We start from the raw sequence: 6,000 nt of genomic DNA, 5'->3' as shown, positions 1-6,000 counted from the left end.
TCCTGGTGATGTCCCAGACATCCCCATAGTTGAACATTCTTTGAAGACAGACCCCATTGCTAGATCCATTTCTGACTTTTATGTTACATGATCAGGTATTTGTAGACCTAGTGTAAAATACACAGCAACTTGAACATCACTGTTTTATATGTGTCTGATTTTGTATGAATGCATGTCAAAGAATTAGTTCCGTATAATTACATCTCAAAAGATCATTTCTGCATTTGAATAGATCAAACATGTATCTAGTATGGACTATACTTGCAATTTCAAGGACGTGTATAACAAGAAGATGGAATACAAACACAATATCTGTGGTGGTGATGCTGCGGTAGCGTTGTCGCCTCACAGTAAGACGCTGTCCTGTTTGATTCTCAGCTAGAGCATCTTCTGCGTGGAGACATGCGTGAATGGGTGCACCTTCGCTGAAGGTTGTGCATCAGGCCTGGCAAGCCGGTACGTGAAAATCAACTGCCAATCATTAGTTGACCGGAGTTCTGCTGTGGCGACCCCTAACCGAGAAAAGCCGAAAGACATAAACAAACCAACTTTGAAAGACTTCTACAGCCTACTGAAGACCACAGCATTATTGGAAATTAAAATTAAAGAACTAAGAATTTATCCAAAGCCATTTATCAATAACCCTTGGGGAAAAGTCTTATCGTTGATTGACCCTATACAATAATTAATCAGACAGTTTGATAATGGATTGGACATACTTATAAAGTTACTGTATATATTAAGATCTGTTATAGTGTCGGGCTAATATAAATAGTGTACATAGTTATTTAAGATGTTATGTATAAATACTATGGAATTCATTCAAATGTATTTCGTAAAAAAAGATAATTTCTGTATAATTTCATGACAGTGAATACTGTCATTTCAAGTAGAGTGAGTGTATGTACCTTTAAAAAGCATTTCCAGATTTAGGCACATGCATATAAATAGTGAGCACATGCAGGCAGCAGTGCCATTTTGAGAAAAAAGCCAGAGTGTTAACATGTGTGAGTATGGTAGTCAGTCTGTTTATATGTTTATTTAAGTTTAAGTTACAAAGCCTCATTCCTGATGTGTTTGTGTGTAATAAAGCTGCTTGAACTGAATCCACAACCGCTTGTCTGTTTTATCCTGACCAGACGAGCGACTCAGTTTGTTTAGTTTATTTAGCAAAAGTTTCTTTTGAAGTTTTATGCCTGCAGATCTATTGCACTGACAATTAAGTCAAAATCTCTGGGAGAGATGACAGAATTAGTAAGCATACGTTTGTCTGGCTTCAACATGTCTTTGTTGAGATAGATTTGAAACTCTTGAACTACAAAACTGCAGTGTCAAAACATGCCTAATTTACACCTGTCTTGGAAGACATTAGTGCGTGGTTTGATTCCCACAGAAATATACTCATTGATCCCAAATCAGATTCTCTAGGGAACCTCACTGGTTCAATCAGAATGGTCAAGAACAGAAGAGAAGCAATCCTTGCCACCCCCACCTTCACACTTACACTCCGCAAACACTTTTTTGTTGCAAATCATACAGCAAGTGTAAATGTATACACCATTATTAGAGAATGAAGCAGTTGCATGTTTTACAGTGACATCTACCAAAAGGGACATGGCATGTCTTAACTATGTCCATTAGAAGGAAAGGGTAAAATAGAGTATGTGTGCTGTATCTTTAAGAAGCATTTCAAGGACTGAAAGTGCATATAAATAGTCTAGCTTCAGTGCCATTTTGAGAGTTCAGGCAGACAGTGAGCATGTATGAGTGTAATAGCTAGTTTGTATATCAGTTTATCCAAGTTAAAGTTATTAAGCCTCAATCCTGATGTGTTTGTGCATAATAATGCTGTTTGAACAGAACCCATGAAGTCTTGTCTATTATATCCTTACTAGACGAGCAACATGATGTCAGAACTTGGATTCCAGAGACTGATATTCAGAGCCACAAGGTGCAGAGACAACAGTGAAGGTAAACTAAAAGAAACGAGCATGAACAAGAGCCAGAAAAGAAACAAAGGTAAAGAAAACATGCATGAACAGTTTATTTTATAAAAAAGATAAAATGGAGAATTTCCACGGCACAGACCACATTATTTAACAAGCAAGCAGCACAAAAGGTTTATTGCTTAAATGAATTGTTTAAAATTAAGATATTTGATAAAACAATTGTCAGAAAAGTGCATAAAGGGTCAGAAGGTACGTCATAGTTGCAAAACGAGCATGTTTGAAGCAAAATGGGCATGTTTAGAGTAAAACAAGCACAAGAAAAGTACAATGGGCATGAAAAGAGATTAAATGAGCAAAACAAATGTGATAAGGGCAAAACGGGCACATTCAGTATAAATAAAGCAAGGTGACTGTTTTCTGGCAAAGTGCTGTGTCTTGGCATAACTACTGTTTCGTATTGTATTCAGGGCATAACTAGAGTTATTCAAAGTATCTCAAAGTGTGTAAAGTGCTTACAGTGTGTGCTTATTACTCTACATTTATTTTGAAGAGTTTCTGTGCAAAGTTCAACTATTTCGTAAAGTGCTGTTACAATACAGCCATTTCGAAAAGTTTCTTGTGCTAAGTGTGTCTATTCGAAAAGTTCCACCATTACAGAGTGTTTCTTATACTATAGAGTTATTCAGCAAAGAACCACCATTTTGAGGGAGTTTCAGTGTGCTGTGTATTGTTTATTCACAAAGTGCTGTTATTTGAAATGTTTCTTACTCTGAGCTTCTTCTGCCCAGTTCATTTGCACAGTGCAGTTATTTTGAGATGTTTCTTACACTGATAAGAGGTGATTTCTTACAGTACAGTGATTTCAAGAGTACTACAGTGCCCGAGAGACTTATTTCATAAAGTTTAGTTATACAGGGGCTTATTGTGCTATTGGTTAGAGTTACAAGTACTGGCATAAATCTCTGGCATATGTATATGTGTGTATGTTAGTGCATATTAGCAAAACCCTTCACTGATATGTGTTATGTGTTTTGAAAGCCCTCCCCACTTGTATTTGATCAGAATGTTGCAGAGAATTATTGGACAATGTTTCAGCAAACGTATGATATTTTTTATACAAGAAGCTTATTCTGATAAAGATGCACACACTAGGGCATTAATTTTGCTAAACCTAGCTGGGTAAGAAGCCATTGAAATAGAGTTCATTTCTATATACACCAGCAGTATATGAAGGAGAAGATGAAGATTGTCATATTGTTGTACATGCTAAATCAAGGGAAGACCCAGAAAGTATGAAGTGTAAATTCAGGGAAATGCGTAACCCCCAGACAAATATTACATTATAGAGGCATTTGTTTTATACAAGAAATCAAAAACCAGGGGAAACTTTTGCATATTATATAACTGACCTAAGAAACAAAGCTAAAATGTGTTGGTTTGGTGACTTAAAGGGTGAGTTGATAAAAGACAGGCTCGTGAATGGTATTAATAGTGCTGCTGTGACAAAGATTTTGCTTCGTGACAGTGATGTAACATCGAGCAAGGCTACTGAGATTTGTCAAATCCATGAAGTTAAAGAAAGGCACACGAGTATGCTTGCAAGTGACAAGAGGATGGTTTCTGCAGGCTCCAGAGCAAATATAAACAGCGTGCAGCACATGGCAAGCAAAACCAGGCCTAAGCACATGGCAGCCAAAATCCCCTGCTGGTTCACCAGGGAAACCACATAGTTTTCCAGTAAGTACGAAAGGAGCATGCTCAGTGCAGTACAAGCGTGAGTCAGCAAAACCCAAATCCAGCTTTACTGTTAACTGTCACAATTCTGGTGCCAATCATGAATCTAAAAGAGAGAGATGCTTAGCACTTGGTCAGCAATGCTACAGGTGTACAAAAATTGAATCATTTTCAGAAGTTTTTCAAATAAAGTAAATCCCACACATTTATAAAGAAATGTTACTCAAAAAAGCAAACTGATCAAGTAGAATTCCAACAGTCTACTTTCTACGTAGATGGTGTATCAGTAGTTGGTGAAAAGGTTTATGCGGTGAATTTGTTGACAAAGAACTAAGTATTTTGTACTATCCAGATCAATGGTAAATCCACCGAGCTCAAAGTAGACACTGGTTCAATGTGTAATGTTATATCAACAGATACTTTTGCTAAAGCAAGAGCTAATGAATAACTCAATGTGGCTAGCTGTGCAAAAATTGTTGCTTATGGAGGTGAAGAAATTCAAACCAAAGGTTCAGTAGTGCTTTCATGTTATTTGACTAAGAATTGATACAGCTTGTTATTCTATGTAGCCCGAAGACCTGTGCAGTCATTATTGGGTCTCATAGATAGTTTGAGAATGAATCTGCTTTCCTTTAACAAATAACTTCATCATATAAGCACATCTCCTAGTTCCAGTTTTACTGAAGCCATTTTCTCAAAATATGCTGATGTTTTCAGTGACAAGTTGGGCAAACTTCCAGTTCTGTATTTTATGAAGTTAGACCCAGAGGTCACTCCAGTGGTCAGATCAGCGAGAAAAGTTCTAATAACTATGTAGGATAGAGTTAAAGCTCAGTTGGATAAAATGGTGCAGCAAGGTGTAATTTGTCCAGTTACAGAAACAACTGAATGGGTGTCATCCATGGTAGCAGCTCATAAAAAAGGCTCAGATGAAATCAGAATATGTATTGACCCAAGAAATTTGAAGAAGACATCAAAGAGACTGCATCGTCCGATGCGTACAGTCGAAGAAGTCGCAGCCCTAATACCGAATGTCACTGTTTTTTCTGTCTTGGTTGTAAAAAGTTCATTTTGGCAAGTGATGCTTGATCACAAATCCTCATTACTAACAACTTTCAGTACCCTGTTTGGCAGATAGAGATTCCAAAGTATGCCATTTGGAATAAATTCTGCAAGTGAAGTCTTGTGCAATGGAGAAAAATTTTCGGGTTATCCTTTTGCCATAATAGTAGATGATTTATTGGTCAGAGGCAATGGTGAATCAGAGCATGACAGAAACCTTAAGAGAGTTTTAGACAGAGCATGCAAAGTGAACTAAAGCTCAATCCTCTGAAGTGCAAATACCAACTACCAGAAGTTACATATGTAGGTCATTTATTTACCAACATTGGCTTGCAACCAGACCTGTCCAAACAAGGAGACATTGTTGAGATGCCAGCACCAGATAATGTTCAAGCTCTGCAACATTTTCTTGGTATGGTCAACTATTTAGGCAAGTGGATAACAGATTTCAGTGAGTTGCCAGCACCTTTGAGAGAGTTGACATGCAAAAAATGTTACATGGTCTTGGTTGAAACAACACCAGAAAGCATTTGAAGTCCTTAAGCAGAAAATTGCCACCCCACCTACATTAAGATACTATGATGTCAACAACTAGTAATCTTTTCATGTGATCCTTCAAAATTTGGTCTTGGTACAGTTATTCTTCAAGAGGGCAGACCAGTAGCATATGCATCAAGAACTCTTACCCAAACTGAATTCCAATATGCTCAACTTGAGAAAGAAATTTTGTCAATAGTATTTGCATGTTCAAAATTTCATGATTATATTTATGGCCAAGCTATTCAGATTGAAACTGATCACCAACCTCATTTACTATTTTAAAGAAGCCTATGCATTCAGCTCCAGCAATATTACAAAGAATGATGCTCAAATTGCAATAGTGCAACTTCAAAATGGTCTATACAAAAGTCAAAAATCTTTATCTGGCTGATACCTTATCCAGATTGCCCAGAAAAACAACAGAACAGCTTCATGCAGAGAATTTTTACTTTGACGTTATGAATATGCTTAATTTTTCTACTAAGAGACTTGATGAGCTGAGAGATCATACAAAGACAGATCCAATTTTGCAAAAGCTCAACCACTATATTAATGTTGGATGTCCGTCAAAGCAATCTAGTGTACCACCCGAAGTGCATTCTTACTTTCCTTACAGATGAGATGTTAATGGAAGATGGTATTATTTTCAAAGGTCCCAAAATTGTTGTTCCTGCTTCCTTACAACATGAGTATATCCAGATTTTGCATCATGGTC

At 37.0% G+C, this 6,000-nt stretch overlaps 1 long non-coding RNA gene across 1 annotated transcript in view; it reads left to right on the top strand.

The window, feature by feature from the left end:
• The first annotated feature begins 1,796 nt into the window (after positions 1 to 1,796).
• Positions 1,797 to 6,000, top strand: part of LOC122798871 — an 82,920-nt gene continuing 78,716 nt past the window's right edge. The window contains exon 1 of the long non-coding RNA XR_006364321.1: positions 1,797 to 2,019. This is a non-coding gene — a long non-coding RNA (uncharacterized LOC122798871). The remainder of the gene's footprint in view (positions 2,020 to 6,000) is intronic.

Source organism: Protopterus annectens, chromosome 3.part1, assembly GCF_019279795.1.
Source record: "Protopterus annectens isolate FY-2018-M chromosome 3.part1, PAN1.0, whole genome shotgun sequence".
NCBI lineage: Eukaryota > Metazoa > Chordata > Ceratodontiformes > Protopteridae > Protopterus > Protopterus annectens.
The sequence above is the reverse complement of the archived record's forward strand: the minus strand, read 5'-3'. Positions and strand labels throughout refer to the sequence as shown.